At 34.4% G+C, this 27,654-nt stretch overlaps 1 protein-coding gene across 3 annotated transcripts in view; it reads left to right on the plus strand.

Annotated features, from left to right (window-relative positions):
* The first annotated feature begins 1,268 nt into the window (after nucleotides 1-1,268).
* Nucleotides 1,269-27,654, plus strand: part of PIK3R5 (phosphoinositide-3-kinase regulatory subunit 5) — a 76,319-nt gene continuing 49,933 nt past the window's right edge. For 2 of the 3 annotated variants that reach the window (XM_074311944.1, XM_074311947.1), the window contains exons 1-2: nucleotides 1,269-1,491; nucleotides 9,002-9,156. The gene's annotated coding sequence lies outside the window, so the exon portion shown is untranslated. The remainder of the gene's footprint in view (nucleotides 1,492-9,001; nucleotides 9,157-27,654) is intronic. The other variant, XM_074311945.1, reaches the window with a different exon arrangement.

Below are 27,654 nucleotides of genomic sequence, written 5' to 3' on the forward strand. Positions count from 1 at the left end.
ATAAAAGAGATAGCTCTCTAACCTTTTTACTGGCACAGAGATTTGAAATTGGAAGCACAAATGTAGATCTTAGTTTTTCCATTTGTAAAATAAAGGGATTGGACTAGATGAACTTGGACCTTCTTTCCAACCCACTCAGAAATCCTATAGTTAATGGTTTCACTTGCTTAGGCTGTCTATTGAAGATGAATTATCTGTTCTCTTCATCTTCTTATCTCTGCCCTCCCTACCTCCTCTAACATGCAATTCATAGCATTCCTTCTTTAGTTCTAAATGAACCTAAATATAAATAAAATAGAATATGAAATGCCTCAACCTTTTAGTGCCTTAGTTTTTCTTTTTATGGAGTTGCAGTAATAGTTACTTTTTTTCTTCTTTTCCATAAAATGTAGTGATTGCAAAAGAGATATTGTGCAAATGTTGTAAAGAGCATGTCACAGAGTTTTTTGGGATCCTTTTATTTCTGAATATTTTCCAAAATATATTCCGGGATGCCTGAATTTCCAGGAATTCTTCAAGGTGATGAGAGTAGGGATAGGAGTAGAGCTGCAGTAGGAGGGGGGAAAAGGAGGAAGAGAATTATCTAGTTTAATCTCATTTTGAGGCCAAAGAGGCCTCAAACGAACATTAAGCAGCAATTTAGCGGCAAATCATAAGGGTACCACTTGTCTCGACTCCAGGTTCAGCTGAACGGTATTGTAGTAAGGGAAAAGATAGGGATAGGGTTGGAAATGGGGGAAGGAGAGTGTACTAGACGGAAAATGCACCTACTAAAAGAAAATGGAAGTGGTAGGAGGAAGTGGGAGCTGGGTAAGAGTAGAAGGAAGCATATTCTCTAGCTTCCTCTTTCTCCCCTTATCGCTTTCCCTCAACACTAAACACTCTTTCGGATTACCCCACCCTACTATTTAAAAGTTCTAGGGTCGGTGATATAGCTTCTTAAGGTCTTTCAAGATTTGGGATACTAGTTATACTGTTACTCTGATGGATGAACCCTTGCAAGTCTCTTTCCCAGTTATTTCTCCTACTGCATCTAATCTGCTTGACACACAGGGAGCCAAACTTTCCTGAAACAGGGCAAGGGGCCTTGGGTTAGTTAGAAACTGGTCACTGGAAAGTACAGAATCCCGTAGTCTCTGAGAATCATGATTGAGTTCCGCTAACTGGGGCCTCTTTTCCCTGGCGGGGTAGTCAGTGAGTACCGCAGCTTCAACGTAGGGCGTGGCAGCCAGAAAGCTTCGGGAGTCCTGTGGGCTCCACTCCGCCCCATTCTGGGGCGAGACACCACAGCTGGGTGGGGCTGCAAGGTCTGGCCTGAAGCTAGATGTTCCCGCCTCGGAAGGCTGCATTTGGCAGCAGAAGTCTGGGATCAGAAGAGGCGATTCGGGGCTATGGTTGGGGTCGGAGAACAGATGTACGGACTGTAGCCAGAGAACGAGCCGGGAGGCGCTCCACCTCGAGCATGGGCAAAGTGCCCGGCCGGGGCAGCAGGTGTGTTGGCAAGGGAGGTTGAGCCGAGGGCCTCGTGCCCGGGGAAGTTGGTTTTCGGGACTAAATGCAAGGGTGGGGATGGCAAATGAGTGCAAATCTTGGGAAGAGAGTGAAAGAGTTGGAGGCTGAAGCCTGGAGATTGAGGACAGAGGATTCAGAGAATTTGCCTTTTAACACCTCCCTCCCAGCCACTTGCCACCTTCGTCACCCAATTTAGTCTCTATTTTAAATGCCTGTCAAGCTATAGATATAAAGCCTGGAAACTTAAATTACATGAATCGGACGCTTAAATTGAGGTAATTGATTAAACTGAGTGGCCCAGCTTCGTGAGCCCAGACTAAATGTATGAATTCAGGAGGAAGAGGAGACTTAGGGAGAAAAAGGAAGACCTGAAAAGTAAAGGATGTAGTCCAAAGTTAGTTAACAAGCTTTCAGTACATATGTTGGGGGGGAGGGGGGAAGACGTTGGAGTGGGGAGGGGGGAGATGTAGAGTCGTGAAATACAGTTGTTAGGCAAAATTATTAGAAGGCTAAATTTATTTTTAAAACCCCTTCTTAGTTTTTATAGTTCACAATAAGTAAACCAGTGCCTCCATCTAAATTTACTCCAACCCATACCCTGGGCGGGCCAAATTCTCAATTTACAAAATAATACGCTAATTGGTTGGTAGATCTATAATTGGAATCCTCAAGTAATTCAAATCATGGAGATAAGCTTTGGAAGCAGGATTGGAATCCAGAGTCTCGGATTTAGAGACATTACTCTCAAACTTGCAGTATTTTTATAGAATCTGCAAACTGTTCACTCAAGCCGATAAGAAATTTAGAGATCATCTAGACCAATACCATCCTCTTTCATACGAGGGAACTGAGATCTAGAACAGTGAAGTAATCTCTGAAGTTCCTTTTTAGTTCCAGAAAGCTGTAATTCGGTAACTTGCTTAATATGGTTTCCTAAACAGTGACATATTTGCATTTTAATTGGGATTTTCTGGATATATAATTCTTTAACCTTCCTCTCCCTTGGTATGAAGGAAATTATTGCTATTATTTTCCTTATTAATAGGTAACATTTATATAGCACTAGACTTGAAGAACACTTACTTGGGTACAAATGCCCTATCATGCTCTTGTGACTTGTCCAGGGTCAGACAAATATCAAATATCTAAGATCAGATTTGAACTCAGGAATATGAGTCTTTATGACTCCAGGACTGCACTAACATGATAGTTACTATACAAAGTACTTTCTAAATATTATCTCACAACAATCCTGGGAGGTAAGTGCTAATATTATCCTCATTTTTACAGATGAGGAAACTGAGATTTAAGAACTTTGTCTAAGGTCACACAACTTGTAAGTGTTTGGACAGGGTTTGAACTGAGGTCTTTCTGATTCCAGTCCCAGAATCATAGAACCCCATCCCCAGATGAGAAGTGCCCTTTAGGAGGGGTTTTTAATCCTGGTTTTTTTGCGTTCTAGATCCTTTTGGTAGTCTGAACTATGGAACCCCTATAAGAATAATGTTTTTAAATGCAAAACAAACAACAGCATTGATTACAATGGAAATCAATTATATTGCGGTGCTACATAGAAAGAAATCCTCACATATTTACATAATGTGTATTATATATCTTAGAATACATGCAATATATTTCATATATGATGGATTTACTATGAACATAGAAAAAGAAATATATAAATTGTGTATATAAAATTTATTATGCAATACCTTTTTGTATGTGTATATATGCGTGTATGTGTAGATATGTATATATACAGAATCCAAGGTCACAGATCCTGAGTTATGAATCCTTAGTAGAAGGCAAGACACCAGTATATAGGGGAACCAGGAAAGGCCTATTATAGGAGCTGGCTCTTGAGATGAGTCTTAGAGGAAGCCATGTATCTATTTTACAAGGTGGAAATTAGGAGAGAGGGAGTATTTTAGGCACTGGAGAAAACCAATAGAAAGACACTGAGATAGGAAATGGAGCATATTGGAGCATTCTTTGTGGGAAAAGCAATTGGTTACTGTTAAGAGTTTTAAATGACAATTGGAAGAAGTTATATATATATATATATACATACATACATATATATATACATACATACATATATATATATATATATATATATATATATATATATATATATATATATATATATATATATATATATTTAGAGGTTATAGAAAGCTATTGGCATCTGTTGAGAAAGGTGGGAGGGAGACCAAGTCAGATCTGAACTTTAAGATAATCACTTTGACAATTGTGTGGAAAATGAATCAGATGGGAGAAACTTGAAGCAGGGAATTTAATTAAGATGCTATTTCAAAAGGCCAGATGAGAAGTGAACTAGGGTAGTGGTTTGTTAGTGGTCAAAAAAGGACATTTTGAAAAATATTGTAGAGAAAGAAACTTCCAGATTTGGCAACTGATTGGATATGTGGTATGGAAGAGATCACTAGAAGATGACACTAAGATTTTGAACATAAGTGACTGGAGTATTGGTTGAACCTTCAACAGTAATTGGGAATATCAATGTTGGAAGAGAAATCAAAGACTTTCTAATCCACATTGTACATCAATAAGAATTTTCTCTATAATAAAGCTGACAGATAGTCTTCTATCCTTTCTTGAAGTTATTACCTTTTAGGTTAATTCATTTTACTTTTGAATACATTAAATTGTTTAAAATTTTTTCATTTAGTTTTAATGTTTTGTTTTGTTTTGTTATGTTTTGTTGGTAACCTTATTGTTTAGGAGTTTTTAACCTTTTTGTATTCTGGATCTCTTTGGCAATCAGAACTACCCTATTATTCCTAGTTTTGCTCTCTAGAGCTAAGAAGAAAAAAATTATCTCTTTCACATGATAATTCCTTGAACTCATGAAAACATCTTTCTTCTCCATATCTTCTAGCCACTTGTGGGCTAGACACTCCCAATTCCTTCAATAGAGCCTCCTATCTCATATTAGCATGATTTACAAGTTCTTCAACCTCCTGATTATCTTTTTCTGGTCTTTCTTCAGTTTATCAATGTTTTTCTTAAAATGTGGTTTGTACAAATGAATACAGTACTCCATGTGTAACTGGATCAGAGAAGAGAACTATGTTAGTTTTAGTCTGACATTGTTATCATATTGGTAATACATATTTAGCTTACAATCCATTAAAACCCCAAAAACTTTTTCAGAGGAATTAGTGTATAATCCTGCCTTATATTTTTCCATTTTGTAATGATAACACTGACTTTTTTCAAATCCAAGTATAAGACTTTATCTTTATTCCTGCTAAATATCACCTAAATTTGACATTTGTTCATTTGTTCAGTCACATCTGATTCTTCATGATGCCATGTATCTTAATATACCATACTGTCTGTGAGATTTTTTTGGCAAAGATATTGGAGTAGTTTACCATTTCCTTCTCTAGTGGATTAAAGCAAAAGAGGTTGAGTGACATGGTCAGAGTCACACAGTAAATATAAGAAGTTAGATTTGAACTCAGGTCTTCCTGACTCTAGGCCCTTTGCTGTATCCACTGAGCCACCTACCTGCTTTGTATTCTGTTAAAAAAATTTTTGGATCCCGATTAAGCCATATGGTATTTTGAAATTCCTCTAAACTTATATCTTAATATTTTGAAAACATTTATAGCACAGGGGCAAGCACAGATCTTTGAGGCACTCTTCTCACCAGATTCCATGCTCTCCAGTTCTGGAATCATAATCAAATTAATTCTGTTATTGCGCCTGAAAGGTATGATATCTACTGCTAATTCCTATCGCTAAAGTGACACTCCCTGGCCACGATTGCCATATCATATTGTCTGACTTTCTATATTAAATTCTTTTATAATATATTCTAAATGGTTACATGACCTTAATATTAAAGATAATGCTATAAAATTAGAAGAGAAGCAAATTACATATTTTTATAGCTATGGAAAGTACTCTTAACCAAAGGATAAAGGCAATGACAGAAGATAAAATATGTAACTTTATATGAAACTGAAAAGTTTCTTTACAAAGTTAATTCACCAAGGATAAAGGGGGAAGCAGTCAAATGGGAAAGAGTCTTTGTAAGAGTTTTTGTATGTGTTTCTAATAAGGATTTGGTGTCTAAGATATGTAAAAAAAATTAGCACAAATATATATGTGTATGACCAAAAACTATCACCTAGTACCTAAGTGATCAAAGAATATGAACAGTTCTCAAAAGAATTATAAATTATTAACAACTACATGAAAGAATGTTCCAAATAATAATGAGAAATTCAAATTATGGGACTTTACCTCATACACTGCAAATTAGCAAAGATGACAAAAGATGGGAGTAGTCAAAGCTGAAGAGATTGTGGGAAGATAGGCACGCTAGTATATTGCTAGTAGAGCTGAGAATCAGTGCTACAATTTTGGAAAACAATTTGGAATTGTGTTTTTTTTTTTTTAAAGGATTAAGATGTTTATATTCTCTGATCCAGAAATTTTAATCCCTAGGTACATATTCCAAGGAGATTATTGATAAGATAAAAGCCCCATGTATACCAAAATATTTATAGAAAAAAATTTATACTGAAATATTTATAGTTACTTTGTGATGGCAAAGAATTGGAAACAAAGTAGATCTCCACTGATTGAAGAATGACTAAATTGGTACCACACTATAAGAAATGATGACTGATGAATACAGAGAAGCATGGAAAGATCCACAGTGTGTATTACTTAAGTAAACAAACAAACAAACAAAAAAAAAAACAAACAGTATATACAATGGCAACAATGTAAATGCAAAGAACCACAAGAATATCAAAAGTGAATGTTGCAAAAATTATAAAGAATAAGTAAGTATACGTACACACATATAAATATGAATCTCTCTCATATATATGTCTATATCTCTATGTATCTATGATAGAGAAAAAGAGAGAGAGAGAGAGCGCCCTATTTCTACAAATAGTATACATTTAACATTTTGTTAGACTTTTGGTATGTATTGATCAGATTGATTTTTGTGTTTTTTTTCCCCTTTAAAAAACTATTTGTTATATGGAATAGCTCTCTGGGAGGAGGAAAAGGAAGGCTATTAGGGAAAATTCAGGTGATGTTAAAAAAATCCAAAAGACATTAAAGAATTTACTTCCTGTAATACACACACACACACACACACACACACACACACACACACACACATTTCTTTAAATCAAGGATTATCTTTGCTTTTGTTTGCTTCCCTAGTGTTTAGCAGAGTGCTTAACACATAGTGAGTTCTTAGTAAATTTTTTTGTTCATTAATTTAAATTCTTTTTGCTCAATATTATTTAATATTTTTATTTTTATTATTATTTTTTATCATTCCTTTGTTCAGTTAGTTTTGCTTATTTCCCTATGGATCACCTCATACAAATATTTCCTCACTTTTTGAATTTTTGATATTCACCTTTTCTTACTACACGGTGATATTTCATTCCATCATGAGGGAAACTGAACACCGAACCTTTGATTTCCATTGGTAAAGGAAGCTCCTTCCAGGCTTGGTGTGAAGATCAAATGAGATAATATTTGCAAAGTGCTTAGCACAGTGCCTGGCACATGTTAGGTGCTGAATAATGTTTGTTTCTTCCCCCTTCCTCCCCACATTCCTTTTCCTGGAAAGGATTGTCTTCTACCAATGCTAAGAACACTGAGAAGTTAAGTGACTTGCCCAGGCTGGTCTTCCTAGACACAAGATCTTTCCATTATCACACAGTGCTTTTATTCCATCTCTTCTCTTCGGTCTTGAACAGCTTTTTCCTAGATATTTCCGTTTTCCATATCCATTTCTTTTTTCTCCCAAACCAAGTGGAGTTCCTTTGCATTATCTTAGCATGTTAATTTACTAATGAGGGAATGAAAATTTACCCCTTCAGTATTAATCCATGTATTCTACTAACGTCCCCTATTTCTTCTTCTATTGCTTTTTTCTCAATGCCTCTCAATGTGCAAAGTGGTTTGAATTAAACTATGAACAGTGGAATTCCTCTACCCTTTGTGGTCTTGTTTGTCTCTTTTTGTTGTTTAGTGTTTTCAGTCACATTCGAGTCTTTCTGATTCAATTTGTGTTTTTGTTTGTTTGTTTTGTTTTTTTGGCAAAGATACTGGAGTGGTTTGCTATTTCTCTCTCCAGCTTATTTGACAGATATCGGGCTAACCAGGGTTAAATGACTTGCCCAGGGTCACACAGCTAGTAAGTGTGTAAGGCCAGATTTAAAGTCAGGTTTTTCTGACTTCACACCCCAATTTCTATCTATTATTCCATCTAATTGTCTCTAACCACTTGAAAACAAACATTTCATTTCTTAAGTTTTTATTACTTTCTGAAGTATTTCGTTTTCTTCTGTTTGGGTCCTTTGCGTGTTGAATTACTTACTTCTGTATTTCAACATTCACTCATTCTCTATGATGCCTAGGCTCAGCTCTGCAAAATGTGCCAACTAAGCTTTGCTTTATAGAATATCACATTCGAGTTAATCCTTTGATTCCTTGTAAACACTAAATCTTGGAGCATGTAAGATTTTTTCTTGATTCCTATGTAATTTATCTAACACTGTAATTCTGAAATTTTATTGGTATTTCTTGTTGAATTAAACTTGGGGTTCTTTCTTTTATAGAATCTCTCTATATTTTGCCCTCTGTTTCCAAAATGTTTGGATCATTTTCATGTATGATTCTTTGAAGTGTGGTTTTCTTTAGGACTAGAATTTAACAATATCTCAAAGGATCAAGCCCCATTTTTTCACCAGTTGATATACCTGGTTCCCCCAGTATTTAATGATGTTTTTTTTTTTTTTTTTCCGGAAGACATACAGACATACTTCTTAGACTGCCTGGTTGAATCTTACTGTTGAGTTCAGTATTATAGTTTGTAGAATTCATATTTTCTTATAACCTTACTTTTAATTGTTTGCTTTTAATTGTTCATATGATCATGTTTTTGAAATTGCTTTTTGTTATTTTTTCTTCTGTATCTTTGCATTCCAGTGTTCTTATTTTCAGAGAATCTCCTGTTATCAAAAATGTCCAGTTTTTGTTCTAAATTTTCTAGTTTCTTATTAGTCTTTTTGAGTTCTTTCCTAGCATTAATCCCTGCCTTCCTTTCTTTATATGATTTCTACACATTCCCACCAATTAAATTTTGATTATTCTTCTCTACCTCATTCTGAAGATTCTTGAATTTGCTGTTCTCTCATTTCAGAAGACTGCAGAATTTATTGTAAATAAATAAATACCAGCTTCATGGGAATTTTGACTCCATTTTCTTTGTTGTAAAATACTTGTTTGTTGATATGACTCCTTTAAAAAATTGTTTGTTCATTTCTCGTTAGCTTTTATCTGCCTTTACCCATTATTCTGTTGATTTGTCTATGGTTTCTTTGATATAAAGCACTTGTCTTCTTCCTACTCACTCATCTTTCCTTTCTCTAGAACTTTGAAATAGTTCTGAATTATACTCTTCCCTTCTTCATAGGAATGAGCTCTCTCAGGACCCTATCAAAGGATTAATACTGAAAGCCACACCTAAAACTGCAGTTGTCAAAAGAGCCAAGAAGGCCCCTACAATCCACTATGGCTGTGGTCTGTGATGTCAGAGAAGGGGGAAGTTGGGGACACTAATAGAGGCAGGTAAGAGAGCTGATTTCAGTTAATCCACAAGCATTTAATAAATCTTTACACAGTGTTAGACACTGTGTCAAGCACTAGGGGTATTAAAAAAAAATAAAAAAACAACTCTGCCTTTAAGTAATTTTATCCTAATGAAGGATACAAGATACAAGTAGATGCAAGGTAATTTTAGAAAGATACTAGCAACTTGGACAATGAGTAAAGCTTCCTACCTACAAGAGGTTGCTTCAGCTGAATCTTGAAGGAAAGTAGATTTGGAAATAAATAAGAATTTTCCAGGCATAGGTGACAGCCAATAGAGAAGCATGGAGGTGGGAAATAAAGTATTGTTTGTGAAAACAGCAAATAGAATAGTATTACCTTAGAATGCAAGGATAAAATTATTTGAAAACTGGAAAGATAGGAAGAGAACAAGTTTTAAAGAGTTTTAAATGCTAAACGTGTGTGTGTGTGTGTGTGTGTGTGTGTGTGTGTGTGTGTGTGTCATTTAAGGCAAGAATTAAGTGTCATAGTGAATAGTGTGCTGGATTTGGAGTCAGGAAGATCTACATTCATATCTTATCTTAGATACTTACTATGTGACCCAGGGAAAATAACTAAACTTTTCTCTGTTTCCTCACAAATGAGCAAGTTGGATTTGTTGGCATCTATAATCCTTTCCAATTCTAAATCTATGATCCTAGACTATCAGGAAGCTATTATAACAATTCAAGTGAGAAGCAATGAAGGAGTAAACTAGGGTAATATCTATGACATATAGAAAGAAGGGAATATATATGATAGAGATTGTGGAACTAGGAAAAATAAAATTAAATAACTTTGAATATGTAGGGTGAAAAAGAACAAGAAATACAGGATGATATTAAAGTGGTAAATTACAAAGGCTAGAAAGATGATGATGTCCTTGACTGAAATAGGGAATTGGAAAGGGGGATATGTGTTTTTATGGGAATGTTTTAGATATGTTAAATATGAAACACTTATGATTTATCTACTTTGAAATATCCAATAGGTAATTTGTAATTATCTTCTTTTTAAACTGAGGCAATTGGGGTTGTGACTTGCCCAGGATCACAGAGCTAGGAAGTATTGTGTTTAAGGCCAGATTTGCAGACCAAAGGTTGGAGGGGAGATGATAATAAAAGCAATCACCTGACATAGAAGGAGGGGGCATCAAGAACACAGACAGAGGGGTTGGCCTTCCAATTTTTTCTTCATATTGTTGTTATTTTGGCCTTATTTGTTTTTTTTCTTATTTATTTGGGCTGGTGAGGGAGAATTTCATCCCAAGTTAGCTTTCATATTATTCTCTTTCTAGGATTCATGTATACTTGATGTTGCATATAAATTGATCTACCTGGAGTTGTCCAAAGTATATTTCCAGTCCCTATGCCTTTTGACACACAGACCTTCACACTTGGAATATACTTCTTTTTGCATTTGCCTCTTAGAATTCTTAGTGTCCTTCAAAATTTAACTTAGGTACCACCTTCTAAGTGAAGCCTTTCCTGATCCCCTCAGTTGTAATGCATTCACTTTCTTTAAATTAATTTCTCTTACCCTTTTACTGTGAACAACAGTAGAATATGTGTTTGTTGATGGAAGGGCTTAGTTCATTTTTTGTTATTGTATCTTGAATGCCTAGTATAGATGTTAATAATTGTGTTAAATAAATGTGTGACATGTAAATGTAAAATATGAAAACATGAACATTTTTTCAGTAGGAAATATAAGGAGTTTCTAAGCTCAGAGAGTCATAGGATCTAATTTTTAATTTCTTTCTAGATGGTTGGCTGCATTTTATGATATTGAAATTGCTAATAAGCATCTCATGGGATAAGTGATGCCTTTATAAAGTTATGTTGAATAATAGGGTTAAATCAAAGATAATGCTGCTAAATTAGAGAGGAATGTGACTGATCTTGGAGAACTGCTTTCCCCAAGAAGTTGTAGCTTTCCACTGAAATTATCATAATATTCTGAGCTGGTATGATTTAAGGAAGATTTAAATGGCCATGGGATTCTCTGTGTTGTAGCGTTTAACCCTGGTTCTAAAGTCTTTGGAAAGCCTGTAAGACCTATTGAATGTGGACATATATCATTCTCCTGCTTAAAAAGTCATCAAGTGAATCCTTATTGCCTGGACAGTAAACTTAAATTACAAGAAAAAAAGATTATTATTAAATTACTTTGCCTGTTACTATCAGAGTCCTTCAGTATTTGGCATACCTCTTTCCCATCTTTTCATATTACTCTCTTCAATCTAACCTATTGCAGACCATCTATGCAGCCTTCTATTCCCCAAATAGTTTGCACTTTGCTCATATCATTTACTATACTACATATGCTGTAATATCCTTAGTCCCCCATTTTGTTGAATTACCACCCAAACTTTAAAGTCTGATCATCCCAGTTGGATATTTTCTCTCCAGACTCACCAAGCACTTTGTTTTCATCTCTATAAAATACTTGTCATGCAATCAGTCAATCAAACATTTATTAAAAACACCTACTGTGTGGCAGGTATTCTACTAGGTGCCGGGGATATAAAAAGAGGCAAAAGATAATCTTTATCCTCAAGGAGATTAAAATCTAAGGTAACGTTATGTATTATAGTTACCTTGATTGGTGACTTATCCTTCAACTAATTAGAAAGTCTCATAGAAGGCAGGGGTCATGTGTTATGGGAATTCTGTATCACCCCTAGTAGGCAGTCACAGTAGGTCCTTACTATTTATTTGTTAAATGAACTAAGAGTAGCAGGACAGGCAGTCAGCCACTTCCAGATGCTGTGATGATCATTTGGTGATGGGCATTCAGTGTAGCAATCTACTTCATTTTTTTCTTCATGGGAAACTCTTTAAAAAATAAAGCTTTCTCCCCACTCATTCTTGACTGCCTCTGCTGTATTCAACTGCCCTTTTCTGCCATGGTGGTCGTGCTATTTCAATGCTGAGCCATAAACCATATTGCCACAGAAGAATTCAGAAAACCTGGACTCAAACCCCAGCTCTGTCATAGATAACTTGGGTAACTTTGAGTGGGTCACTTCCCCTCTAAGGAGTCATTGTTTCTGACTGTAAAATGAGAGCTGAACTAGATGACTAGACTCCTTCAGTCTCCGACTTGCTGTTTTTTTTTTTTTTAATGTCACTGAATCAATAAGAGCACCTGCAAATTATTAGATAATTGAAGAAAGAATAAAGTGGAGACAAAGAGGCAGCAGTGGCATTTTGTATTTTGCATTTTTCAGTTCTGAAGAGGCTTGTTGTAGACCTAAGCAAATATTATTTCCTTGTGGGGGATGGGGGTAAGAGAGGTAGTTAAATATTATGAAAGCCAGCATTTGTCTCGTGACTCAGCCACAGACCAGGTGACTGAGATGTTACAGCTTGTTACAGAAAAGCAGGAGGGCTGAGATCTTTTTAAAGAGTTTTGGGAGGTAATTCACAGACCCTTAAAACTCCCTTCATGCTTTTGACATTAAGCTTCTTTGAAACAGACAAGCAAACTGAGACAGCTAAGAACATTGGGCTGGTCAGGAAACAACTGAATTTTAATCTTGTTGCTGGCAGTTTTGTGGCCATGGGCAAGTGATGACAACCTGTCTGGTTCTAATTTTTCCCATTTATAAAAAGAATAATGATAATCATAGTACTTCACAGGTTGTAAAGATCACATAGGATAATAATATATGTAAAGCATTTTGCAAATTTTAAAGCTGTAGTGATCAGCTGTAATTTTTTTATTTTCTGAGGTCTAGAGAGGTAGAATAATTTTTTTTCACAATATTAGGGAATTACAGAGGGCAGTTAGGTAGCACAGTGCATAGAATCCCAGGCTTAGAGTCAAGTTCAAATTTGGCCTCATATACTTATTAGCTGTGTTACCCTGAGCAAGTTACTTAACCCTATTTGCCTCAGTTTCCTTATCTATAAAATGAGCTGAAGAAGGAAATGACAAACTACTCCAGTGTCTTTGCTAAGAAAACCCCAGTGGAGTTATGAGTTATAAAGATTTGGACACAGTTGAAATGACTGAATGACCATCAACAAAGAAAATTATGAAACTAGGATTCCAGCCTAGGCCCTTTGACTTAAAAGTCAAGATTCTTTACACAGTTTTATTATTTCTCTGGAGATTCAGTTTCACACTTGAAGAAAACTCTGTATCTCTCCATAGTGGAGACTTAGACTCACTTCTTCCCCACTCCCTCACCAGTAATAGCCCTGGTTCCAAGGTATAGAGTTAGAGTTTCTTTCTCAAATATGGTCCAGGACTCTGAAATCTTATACTCAGGCAATAATGTAACCCCACGAAATTGAATGAAAGGAACAGTGGAGTACATTGCATGGCTTTTGAAGCAAAGGAAAAAGAAGGTGAGAAGGAAAGTGGCAAAGTGTTCAAATAATCTAAGTTGAAACAATAATGAAATAAAAAAAAAATCCCATCTATACATTTGATCTTCAAAACAACACTGTGTGGTAGGTATCATAGGTATTGTTATCATTCACAATTTCAAACAAAGTAAAGAAAATAAAAGAAAAAAAAAAGGAAATTGAAGTTTAGAGAAGTTTAATTACTTTCCCAATGTTACATAATTAATAACTATCAGAGGCAGGCCTGACACTATCCACAATGCCATAATGCACTCCTCCAAGGGTGATGGTAGCAGGAATGGAGAGGAATGATTGAACATTTCAAAAAGAAAAAAAAAAAACAAAAAAACTAGCTTTATTTAGTGGTGGCCATTGTTCATATCCTAGAACTTCATAACTAGAAAAAAATCTTAGAGATTACTTAATCCTATTCTTACATTTTTTTCAGATAAGGAAAATTAAGCTAGTGGAGGTTAGGTAATTTTTAGAGGTCAGTGAATTATGTACTCCATCTCTGGCCAGTGATCTGCCAACTCTGTGTTTTAAAATGTGATCCACCCCATTCTCAGATACCACCTTCTTGGTCAATCGATTAGTTCCTAAATAAAATTTTCTTTTCTGTACCTTTTTCCTTCAGCGGAGTAGAATAACACAACCTCTGCCTTTCCCTGTGGTCCTCATTTTTTTTTTTTTTTAATAAACATTGGGGAAATATTTTATATTCCTTCTGCAAGGGTAATTTGTGACTGTGAATCATCAGAAGTGGGTATATGTCATCTGTTTTGATGTGTTGAGAAGTTCTCTGTTATATCCTGGATATATGCTTCAGGAAGACAATAGGCACCAATTTCCCCCCCCCCCCTTCCCTTCTTTTCTTCCCCTTATTGATCTTTCATTTAGCTGCTCTACTTTATCATTCTTTGGAGGATAAGAAAATTCTTTTTTCTTAGAAAATCTAACCCTTTTTTGAGGAAGAGCCTCAAATCTGTTCTTAAGCTCTAATTATACAACTATCCTTTTCCTTCTCTTTCCTCTCTGTGTAACTCTGTTATCTTTTATCATGACCAGGGCCAAATGTCCCTTCTTCTTCCTCAGATTTGGTATTTCCTTTCCTCTTCCTCCATGAAGTCTTGCTTCTTTTTACTTTAGGATTCTCCTTTTCTCCCTAAAAAAAAACTGGAGCAGAGAGAGATGTACTTGAAGACCCCTTACCTTATCCTCTAGGAGAGAAATCAGCCTTATTTGGAACATTGATAATAGTGTCTTGATGCTGGCAGAAATACAAACATTACTCACTCAAAGGAAGACATGAGAGTTTATCTTATTTTTTCTAATGGTTGAGTTTTTAAAACCTTGTTTCTTGAAACTCCTTATGGGTGTTTTTATCACAACTCTAATTTTTTTTAAACAGCCAATTATGACTTCTTGATTATCTGACAATAGCTAATCAGATTTTTTCCCTTGTTTCAACAACTCCATAGTCACAGTTATACTCACCTCCTCTTCACCCTTACACCAATTTCCTGTATATTTGCTCCACCCTCCAACACACTCAGTCAATTTACTTAATCCTCAAATGGTTCCACTTACCTTACCTCATCTTGCCAACTACCTATCCTTTATCCTTCTTGAGTCTGTTTCTTTAGTTTCTACTTCTAATCTTCCTTAATCATTTTCCCCACCCCTTTAATTTTCCTCCATTTGCTTTCTTTTATAATTCAGAAGTAGAATCTGAACCACTTTCTGGTCCTAGATGTTGTTATTCAAATTTTCTACTTTTCATCCTGAGCTTGGCCAACTTTCTTCTTCCTGAATTCAATCCCTGAGCAGCTTCACAACAAATTCCTTCAAGTCACTTACATAATTTTCTTATTATTATTCAATGTTAATTCTCTCTTTCCCCCCAAATGGGCTAGTTAGGAGTAACTTTGGGGCAAAGATGATGAATTTGCTTTAAGGGATGTTGATGTCAAGGCTCTGGTAGGACATCCAGGTGAAGATTTCTAACAGGCAGTTGGAGACATGAGACTGGAGCTGTAGGGCTGGACAAGTCACTAGTTGTAGCTGCAGAGATAGATTCAGAAGTCATTTCTAATTTGCAATTTTACAAAATCTATGTTGGGATGATAATTGAAACTGGGTGAGGCTACTAAGTAAGATTATAAATTGAGAAGAGAAAAAACCTCCCATTCTTCCTTTATGTTTGTATTCTCAAGTCAAAGAGTAACATAGAAGAAACCTTAATTTATCTAAATATTTTATTGTTTGCATAAATCTCTAGTTAAAAGTAAGAGGAAGTAGGCTTGCTGTGTGTAATAGGTTTTAGGATTCAAACTACATATGTTATTGATGTAGAGTCAAGAGGTGTATGTGGTACACTGCAGCCACATGAAATCCCCTTCTTTTAGTTTGCTCATTACTTTATTAATTCTCAACCTGGGTTCTAAGGCAATCACATACAGTAGACAGAACACTGGGCCTGTAGTCAGGAAGACTTAATACTTTAGCTATGTGACTCTCAGCAAGTTACTTGACACCTATCTGGCAAAATGAGATAATATTGATAAAGTACTTATGCAAACCTTAAAATACTATATAAATGCTAAGTAGCTGGATGGTTATGATAATGGTGATACTGGTAAGGCAATTTAGTTGTGCATTCTGATAATCCTCATAAATTAATAAAATTTATCTCTAATTTATTAGTGATCCCTCTACCTCTTTTCCTTTCAACTTTCAGCTATGTCTCTCAGCTGATCAAAATCCCTAAATCTTAGGCTTTAAACCTAATTTAATAAAACATCAAAATCGATAACCGTACAGCATAGCAAACAATAAAAAGAAATATAAAATGACTATTCACAATATATCAAGTATGAGAAACATTGTAGCCAGAGTACTGTTTAATTGTTACTAATATCCTTTACATCTCTTCAATTCTGTAAATCCTTCCCCAGCCTTCAGGTTTCTCAAAATACAAATTAAAATATTCTCAAGAATTTGTTCCACATTTCTCTACAGATGTGTTAAACTCAATTTACCTAGAAGATGTTTTTTCATACTCTTTCTTTTTTAAAATTAAATCTCAGTATTTTAGGAAATAAGATCTCTTAGTTCTCTTTGGGGCTGTGACAATTAAAACACTATGGGATAGAAGTTATATTGCCAGGCTCCTCACAGAATCCTCATAGATCACAAACTGTTATTTTGCATGATTCTGACTTTAAGTATATGATGGATTGTAACATGAAAAAGATATCAACTTCTTGACTTGAGAAGATAGAAGAAGTAGTAATGATGGATAGAAGTTGTTGAGGTAAATTTAGACTTGAGTTAAAAGATATAAACATATTAATAATTAAAACTATCCCAAAGAAGAATTGACAACCTTGGGAGATATTAAGCTCTTTAAGCAAAAGCTGAATGTCTTATTTTTAATTTAAGACTAAAAGGACTCTTGTTCATAGATTGGTTGAACCAGATGGTCTCTGAAGCTTTTCAAACTCTAACATATCAATGACATCAAGTGGGAGGAAATCATATGAAAATCAAGGAGGGTATGTGGGATATCAGGTGCTTGAGAAGAATTACATGCTGACCATATTGAGTTTTAGTTGGATGGTAGAATATCCAAGTATAAATGTCCATTCATCAGAGGTGACAGGTTAATCACCTGTCTTAATTTACCTCCATAGTAAAGACACCTCATTTCCAAATCATTTGGTATTTATTTTGCATATATCCTCTATTACTTATCTATGAACAAGCTATATTCCCCCTCTCAATTAAATATAAGCACTTTGAGGGCAGGTACATTTTGGCTTGTCTATTCTCACCTAGAATAATACATAGTTACTCCTGGTATATAGCAGATATTTGATAAATGCTTAATGAAACTTCCTGGTCACATGATTAACAAGATGGAGGACTCTGATGGCAAAATATCAAAACTTGTCCAAAAGAGAAATTTTGAAGCAAAAATAAAGCAACTTCAACTGTCTCCATGATTTAGGACACGACATCCAAAAGAAGATTAAAAACACAAAATTCCCCCCAAACCCAATCCATGAAACTGATTTCTATACTGAGCTTATATAGTACTTCTCCTCCACCTTCCATGGTACTGGCAGCAAGACTGCACTTAGCTAACCCAAAGGGTTGACATTGGGCTTGCAACAGAACCCAAATCCAAACCCAGTTCCCTCCTACCTTTCTCCAGGGCTTTGGAGATCTCAGCCCCAGGAGTGAAATTTTGCTTGGATTGCTATTGCTCAGCATTATTGCAGTGCTCCAAGGGCAGTAGTTTGGTTGGCAGAAAAAGTTTGCATTATAAAAGATCTCTGCAAGAGAGCCAGGAACAGAAGGAAGGAGGCAGGACACATTTCTGAGTGTGAAGGAGAGCTCAAAACCCACTCATTTCACTCTTCTTTCAGATTCTTAGAGATCCAAACTACATAAATTAACTCCATAGCAACTATTTGAATTGCTGGTGACAGGCCAGAAAAGTGAGGAATAGAGGGAGCAGAAGACACTGTGTGTATGGTCAGGGAGGGGTGCTATGTGATATTCTGCTAAGCCTGAGCTCAGCATCCAACTGGGGCCAGTTCTGTCCTTTCAGAAATTAATTATGAGACCTAAGCTGGTAAACTGTGAATTGCTTAGTATGGGAGAAGGCTAAGCCCCTTTGAGATCCAGTCCTCAAGGAAACTCCCATTAGAAAAGTGCATCAGATAGTGAATAGGAGAAAATAGAATGCATCTGAAATCTCAGAAAGAAGAAAATTTGAAGACCTTAAATATAAGCAGATAAATCAACAGATAAAGCATAAACAAAAGAAAGAAATATGACCTCTATATTTCCATCTGGTTCAAACATCTCTGAAAAAATGCTACCAATAAAGGACACTTGATGAGATAGAGAACTCTGTGGAATTTTAGAAGAACATGGAATCACAATATGCTGTTTCTGAGTAGTTTAAAAGAGGAATGAGAATTATGGAGCAGAATTTATGGCCCATATAACAAAAATAATGTCAGCATAGAAAAATTGGAATCTGCAGTGGTCTAGATTCAAGTCTAGAATAGAAATAGAAAATCAGTAAAGAAGAGAGAGAAAGAAACTCTCTCAGGAAAGGAGTAAAAAATTCAACAACAACAACAATCCCCAAAACTAATGACCAAGACTAGTTGAAGGTAAGGGGGAAAATTGAAGGGGGGAGGGGAAATGAGGAGAATTAAATAATCAAATAAAAGCAGAAAGAAAAGGAACTAACACTCAAAAACACAGTAAAAAAAATTGGTAACTATTGAGAGGCAATGGGAATAGTGCTTCCTTAAAAAAAGAATCAACCAAAGTAACTGAATAAACATAGTATTGTGTTTACAGAAGAGGGGGAGCAATTATAACTTGAAAATACTTATTAGAGACTAATGGATGAAAATGTAAATAATACTCAAAACTTTATATGTGAGTGGTTTAAACAATTCAATAAAATGAAAAAGTGATAGATTGGATGAGAAAACAAAACCCTACAATCTGTCATTTCCAAGAAATACATTACATTACAAAATAAAGTTAAGTTTTCTTTGTGTCAAATGAATTTTTAAAAAGGAGTTGTAATCATGTTGACATAGGAAAAACCAAACATTTAAACATTTAAAAATGGATAAACAAAGAAAACTCATTATAGTCAACTGTCAATATCATTAATAAACTTATATGTTTGAAATGCTTTTCCAAATTCATAAAGAAATCTACGGGTAGATACAAGCAGTAACATAATAGTGTCATGAAATTTTCTAAGTGAGATGGCAAAAGAATATACATATTTCTCAGCACCATATGGAAGTTTTACAAAAATTGACCATATATTAGGGTACAAAGGTATTTAAACAAATGAAAAAAGGCAAACATGGTTAATGTGTCATTTATAAGTCAAAATGCAATAAAAATAGACTTTGGTTCGGGGATCACAAACAAAAGTCACAGATTCAAAAGGAGATTTAACAATGGAATCTTTAAAAAAGAGTGGGTCAAAGAACAAATGATATAAACAGTAATTAAGTGAAACAAAATGATAATGATGAAACAACATATTAAAATGTCTGCAATGCAGCCAAAGCAGTAAGTGGAAAAATCATATCATTGCAAATATTGCATTTTTTTTCCCCTGAAGCTGGGGTTAAGTGACTTGCCCAGGGTCACACAGCTAGGAATTGTTAAGTGTCTGAGACCAGATTTGAACTCAGGTCCTCCTGAATTCAAGGCTGGTGCTCTATCCACTGTGCCACCTAGCTGCCCCCCAAATATTGCATTTTAAGGTTGTCTTGATTCATATTTCTTTTAGGAACAAAGTTGTGAATATTTTCAATGAGATATTAACTGTATTTCACGTGCATTGTCTATGTTCTTTGGCCTTTGTTCCATTGGAAAATGTGTGATGTTAATCTTAGAATTTTGTACCATTTAAGTATAGATGCATTATTTTAAGATTTTGAGGATTTCCTTTAAGAGTTATACTGCAGAATTATTAAATGCATATGTATTGAAAACTGACATCATCTCATTAAAATTTAAAATACATTCTGCCTATATCTTAATAGTTATAGAAATACCTAGCATTTATATAGCACTTTAAAGTGCTTTATAAATTTTAATACTTTAAGGTTTGTAAAATATTTCACTTGATCCTTCTAACAGTTCTGGAAAATAGGTGTTTTATTATCCCATTTTACAGATGAAGAAACAGTATGACAGAAGGTAAATGATTTGCCCAAGATCACACAGCTAGCTAGTAAATGACTAAGGGCTGGATTTTTGTATTACAGTATAATTGCTATTTTTTCTAATCATTATGTAGCAGAAGGAGAAGTAGGATGAAAAAGTTTTATTTTAAACACTTTATTTTGAATTACTTCGATCTTTCTGTATTAAATGTACTTCTTAAAAGCAACATATTGTTGCATTCTGCTTTTCAATTTATTCTGAATTCCTTATTTGTGTTATTAGGGAGGTAAGCTTATTTTCATTTGATTTCTTTCCTACAGATATTCTAATGGAAGGGAATATGAATTTTCTTATTTCTATTATTATTACAAACAACATACACATTCTAAAAAAATTTTTCTTTATTATTTTAATAACTAGACAAGCTCATGAATCATAATTTTATAAATTCCAATTTCTGTTACTATCCTCTGTCTCCCCTAAAAGGTTTACTACAATTCTACATATTGATTTTTGGGAACTAATTATTTTTAAATAAAATACTATACTAAATAAAAAGTAGATAGGAGAAATTGGACCAGTAAGTCAGTAATTACTGATATCTCAAGGGTATTAAAAAAAATAATAGCCATGATCTTTTCCATTCTTTTTACTACTTCATTGTGGTGTCTTAAAAATTGATCTTTTAAGTGATTTTGAAAGTGTGTTATGTGAATGTGTTTGGTCAGGTCCAAACATGTTTCTTTACTTTTTATTCTTAAGTGCCACTGATATTTCCTGACTCCAAGTAATTTGATGGTGAAATTAACATGTGATGTTTCCATCTACTGTTACTGATAACAAATATTTGTTCTGCCTCATACTCTTTGTTCTTTTCCTTCATCTACAAATATAGGATATTTGTATCTACATTTCACACCAAATTCAATCCCTGAAAAATTTTTCTCTGTTGTAGGGGATTCCCTGTATAATTGTCTGTCTCCTTAATTATGTTTTTATGAGCTTATAATTTAAACTATTGCTGACATTGGTTTCTATGTCTTTACACAAGGAAAGGAATGTATTTGCCTAGAGTAGTTAATTTCTGGACTCATTGTGTCTCCTGATTTAGGGAATATTTTATGTCTGTTTAACTTCTTAAATAATAGTTAATGTTTTTACTTTTATTCATTTTATATTTTTTGAGACAACAATTTGTTTAAGAAGTTTGAATTAGAGTTATTGGTACAATGTGAGATAGCATTTATATGGCACATAGTCTACATTTGATAAATTCTTGTTTTCCTTGTAATCACACATTGCATCTTATATTCATCTTAATTCCTATTGATTTTTACTTTTTGACAAGTTGATAATTTGTATATGAACAGCTAATTGTGAAATAATTTTCACGCTGATTATTATTTATTTCTTATCTAAGTGCAAATTTAATAATTTTTGTGTTTTGATAATTCATGTTTTCCAATAACATGAGACTTTTGCAGATGGATAATCCTTTGGCTTTCATTTTGTAATCTCAAAGAATGTGTTTCTTCCCCACCCACCCACTATTTATTTAGTATATTTTATTTTTCCCCAGCCAAGCCGAGTTTCAATATAGTTATGCCTACTTTAGCACTGAATCAACTGAATATCAAGGGTAAAAATAATTTCTATTTGGAGGATATTATCAAATTTTTGTAGAATTTCTCTATTTTGTAACTCTTTGCAGCAGGTGTTGCCACTTAATTTGCCATCTTCTAGAGATCTGTTACCTTACTTATGTTCTTTATGAGCACTACCAGATAAAAATGACCAAATGTCCCATGGAATTATGTTTCTTGTGACAATAAAACCAATTCCTCTATTTTTTGTAATTGCATTTCCAGGGAAGACCTGTAAATATCTCTTCTTTTTAGCTAAAATATATGTTTTTGCAGTTTTAGTAAGAACACTATTATATATGTGACTCGGTTACTCCTATCATGTAGTTAATCATCCACTGTTGGTCAAAGATATACATTATGAATACTAGCAGTTAAATTAATGGTTGTAAAAGTATAAAAGCTGAAATTCTTAGCATAATTTCTGTTTTTATGCCATTTTGCTACTGGTTCTTCAGAAGTAGAAAGGTGATCCCCTTCTACATCAGGCTCTACACCTGATTTGCATATTTAGTTGTTTCATGGTCATGATAGCCAAGAAATTCATCACATAGGCCTCAGCTTTCTGGTATTAAACTTTTCTTTCTTTATCTATATAGGTTAGTCTTTGTCTAGCAGATACAGTTCCTTATTGGGTCAGTGTTCAATGCTTTTCTAGCTTGATTTAAGATCTCCTAAAATCTGCTTTTAATGAGCATAATTTATGGCTAATTCTGTGTAATCTTCAGGGGAAATCCCACTTCTCTCTAAATAAACTACTTCTTTTGCTGGTGACAGTAATTCATATGTTTGGGGAAGAGCCTACTTACAAAACTTGTTTATAAAAGCTTCTTATCTTGTCCTCCAAATGGACTGTGGGGCAATCTGGTTCTGCCTGTCTGTGTAGCAAAGTTTATGACTGATGAATTTATGTATTGGGTGTGGGATGAGGGTGGGGAAGAAGGGAAATCATAGATTTAGATTTGGAAGGGACTTCAGGTGTCTTCTAATTCAACAAGAAACTGAGATCTAGGAAAGTTAAATGAGTTGCTGATAGTGACATAGAAAATAAGTGACAAAGGCATGATTTCAAATCAGGACCTTTGACTCCAAAGTGCTTTTTCACTATACAAGATAATTGGTCTTTCTGGCTTTTTATCTTGGTCAAGATCATAGGCTGCCTTGGTCTATAGAATACAGGGTAGAGGAAACTGAAAATATCTTTGTGTTCATGTTTATGAAGTTGGTAGGAGATGTTAATTGTACTATGAGTGCTAGTGAATTGTAGCTTTTGTGTGTGTGTGGAGGTGGCAACTTAAGGCTGAAAAAAATAATGGAATCCTACAATTAGAATGGATCTCAGAAGCCATAGAATTCTATCCTTTGCTCAGGTAAGAGTTCTGTGTGTAAATGAATCATAGGATCATAAAATTACATAGTTGTAGGGGACTTGAACAGCCATCCATCTAATCTAATTCAAACCTGAAAAGTAATTCATACTTAAGCATCCCAAACAATTGGTTATATATAGCTTTTGACTAAAAGAAGAAGGAGGAGCCCACTACTTCTTGAGGCAATTTACTTGAGAGAATAATGTCAGTTTTTCTGATACCCAAACTAAGTTTGCTTCTTTGCATTTTCAATCCATTCTTCTGGTTCTGTCATCTGGGGCTGAACAAAACAAGATGGTTTTCTCTTCTAAAAACTTGAACACAGATATCATATTCCTGTTGACTATTCTCTTTCTTCATGGTAAATATTCTTAGGTCTTTCAGTGGATCCTCATGTGACATGGACTCAAGGGTTTTTGAAACTTTTAGTTGCGCTCCAGTTTATCTGTGTCTTTCCTAAATGATGTTAGTCAGTACTGACAAGGACAGAATATGTAAATGTTATCATCTCTTTATTTCTGGAAGCTATGCATTTCTTATTGCCACCCAAGACCATGTTAGTTTTTATGTTCTGGCTGCCATATCAAACTAATGACTCATGCTGAGCTTAGATTCAATTAAGTACTTTGCCTCCATAACTCAGCTGCTCTTTCACTATAGAATTTCTCTTAGCTCTTGGGTCCTTCTCACCTTGAAATATCCCTCCAAGATAACAGTTCCCTTCTTCCAATGATGAATTCTTTTCAGGCCTCCATTTTGGGGATGGGTCCAGGTTGGCCTTGCCCAAATATTCCTAATCCTCCTCTTTAAGCCTTCTGAACTACTACTAGAATGTAAACTCTTTGAGGACCAAGACTGTCTTTCTTTTTGCTTCTATTTGTATCTCCAGTATTTTGCATAGTACCTGGCAGAAAGTTAAGTTCTTAAATGCTTGTTACTATTAAAATTCTCAGATCTTTTTTCAAACAAACTGTTCTGTAATCATGCCTCCCTTATAAAGATAATTCAGGTAAGACTTTTTTAAAGCTAAATTGTGGAGCTTAATTTTATTTCTATTGAATTTTATTTTATTAGATACAACCCAGTGCACCAGCCCATAATAATCTTTTTTGAATCCATACTCTGTCATCTGTTGTGTTAATTAACCCTTCCACTTTTGTGTCATTATGCCAGTTTGATAAGCAAATTATAAGCAAGATATGAAAATGTTTACCTGTCAGATGTCAAGATATTTTGGATATTGTACTGGAGAATTCCTTCCAAGATAGTAAAAATACCTTATTGTAACTTTCATGTGATTGTTTATACAGTGAATATATCATGAAATTGTTTATTCAGTGAATCCTCAACTTAAGTAGTGCCACCACTAGAAAACAGCAGTAAATGAATGTTGATACATTGAATATATATGGGTTAAATTCTCATGACCATCAAAAACTGTAATCTTTTGCTGCAGATTGCTGAAAATGCACTTTTCTGCCTACAATTCTATGTAATAAAATATTAATTCTGATAATATGTACTTTTTCTAACACAGTAACTATGATATAATCTATAAAATGCAATACACAGAATTAAATTGGTAACCTGCAAAACATTTTTCTCATTAATTCCCTAGAATTTTGTGATCTTTTGTGCTATCTCAATTAAAAATTGATTTCAGACAATATTTATTTTTATATCACAAGAAATCTACAGTACCATAAATATGTTTTGTAGATTTATTGAATCTTGGCTCAGAAACACCAAACTCACAGCTAACAGCAATTATAGACAAAAGTTTATCTAATGTAAGGTTCTTGGTGGGTTTTCCAGAGGTCTTGGAGAAGCCTTGTTTCAGTAGATTAATCACCACAAGAATATCCAGGTGTTAAAGTCCAAGTTGAAGGATTTACCATCAATATGGTAGCTGACTTTGATTCCATGTTTGTCCTCACTGAAGAAATTGGACAGCATAGCAGAAAACCAAAAGCATTTGATTTGATAGAACAAAATGCCACCTTTATAGACTCTTTGATAGTAAAATGTCTTTCAGCCATATATTAAGATCAGTTAGGACTTTTTGAAGAAATGACAACAAAGGTCCTTTGATCCATCAGAGTTCAAATTGAGGAAGGATTTCCTGTGTATAGTGAGGTACTATATCTGGAGGGTACTCCAGATATTCTTGTTTGTAGGTAATATTATGTTAATTGTATTAAGCTATTGAAGAACTTCTCAGATGAAACTTGAAATAATTCAAAGGAGTTTGGCCTATCCAACCACAGAGGAAAGAATATCTGTTGCCCAAACTTCAATATACATTTGAATGGACAACTATAGACCTTATCCAGTAGTATGTAAATCTAGAACAGAAATTACGAATGGATAGTGAGCCAGACCTAGAATTGAGAAATAGAAGATAATAAACTGAATTGCTTCTGAGAAATAGTGAAACTTTTTAAGAAAGAAAAGCCCCACCTTTTCACTATATACATTTTGTCAGTATAACTGTATGGCAGCAAGATACAGAATTCTACTTCCTCCAAAGGATTAAAGATGACTCATTCAGAGAGCAATGTCATGGTGGCTGTACAACATATTACAAAAAAAGAAGAATAGGAATAAAGTAATAGCATGATGGGAAAACAAGATGGGCTGGTCAGGATATAAAATAAAGTTAGGTAATACATAGTCCTTGATATAATGGAGCTTACAGATAATAGTGTGCCAGTGTATTGTTGATTAGTTCTCTTCCCAGAGTGTATGGTTTTTAGTGTAACACAAAATTTAAGTCCTTTGAGAGTAATAGTTATGCCATTTGTTGTATTTGTATCCTTATTATTTGGCACATAGTAGGCTTAATAAAGAGTCAACTGATTAGCTAGTTAATTGATTAATTATTTGACAAAAATTGATTGATACAAGGGATGTTTTGCTCTAATTTTTGCAGTTAGACCTGCATTAGGATAAGGACCAGGAATGGGGAGTAGAGGGATTTCTGCAGCCACTTTCATGTGTTCTTTTTCTCAAGTGTATATATTATTTAAACTTTGGCACTCATCTATTTGTTAGTCTCAAAGCAGGAAATTGTGGCTCATAAAGATGAAGTACACATGTTTACCTTATGAAGAAGTAGCAGATTGTACTTTGTTATGTATCCAGGGTGATTCCACCTAGAAGGAAGTTAAGGTAGATGTGAAGAAGAATATTCCAGTTAAGGACCAACAATGCAAAGTCAGAAAGAGAGAAGATGGACTGTCCAGTTTATAGAATAATAAATAGGCCAATTTGTCTGAAATTTAGGTTATTTGAAGGGGAGTGATGTGAATAAGTCTGAAAGTGTAAGCCAGAGTTAGATTATGAGTGGCTTTTAATCACAAATTGAGTAGTTTATATTTTATTCCAGAATAGGTGGAAAAGTCATACTTGTGTTTTTGGAAGATTATTTTGAATGATGGGAGTTATATTGGAAAGGGAGAAACCGGAATCAGAGACACCAATGATGCAAATGTTTATTTTTTAGATGAGAAATGATGAGGATTTGCTCCTGAACTAGCTTGTCATGTGAGTGAAGAGAAGATGATGGATGCAAGAGATGTTGTGGAATTAGAAATAAAATACTTATGTTTTTCTACTTATTGGAGAAGAAGGAATTGAAAGTGGCTGAGACTGGGAACTTGTGTAATTATAAAGCTTGTTGATACCCTTATCAGAAGTAGTGAAGTATAGACAAAGGGTGGAATTAGTGGGGCAAGGCAGAAAGAATGTGAGTTCTTTTTTTTTTTTTTTTTAAATGTTTTTTATATGTTGAATTTGAAATCCAGACAGAGATATATAATGTGTAGTATGTGATATGAAACAGGAAAGATTTTGGGATTAGATATATAAATTTCAGAATCATCTGCAACAGAGTTGATAATTAAACTCATGGAAGCTGATAAGGTCTCTAAGAAAGATGGTGTAGAGAGAGAAGAGGAAAGAGCCAAAGAGAAAATTTTGAGGAGATACTTTTGAGGGTGATATAATAAGAATAATTTAGAAAAGAATATTCAGAAGGAGTGGTTAGCTGGTAGAAAAAGAACGAAGTGAAAAAAAAAAGTGTCATACAAGTTTAAGAAAAAAAGGTATTCAGGATAAAGAGATGGGTGGCAATTTAAAAAAAAAAGGGAGTGGGTTGATCAAGAAAGATAACTGAGAAAAAGTGATTGTATTTGACAAATAAGATATATTGTAAAAAGCTGTGAAAATGGTCAGCTCAAGAGCCACATTGCAAGGAACTGAGAAGTGAGTTGAAAGTAAATAAATGGATACATTATATCTGGTTATTTTTCAGTCTTTGAAGGTTGCCCTTAAGATCTGAATATTGGGGATCTATGAGATACCAAGTAAAATAAGATG

Source organism: Sminthopsis crassicaudata, chromosome 4 (genome assembly GCF_048593235.1).
Source record: "Sminthopsis crassicaudata isolate SCR6 chromosome 4, ASM4859323v1, whole genome shotgun sequence".
Lineage (NCBI taxonomy): Eukaryota > Metazoa > Chordata > Mammalia > Dasyuromorphia > Dasyuridae > Sminthopsis > Sminthopsis crassicaudata.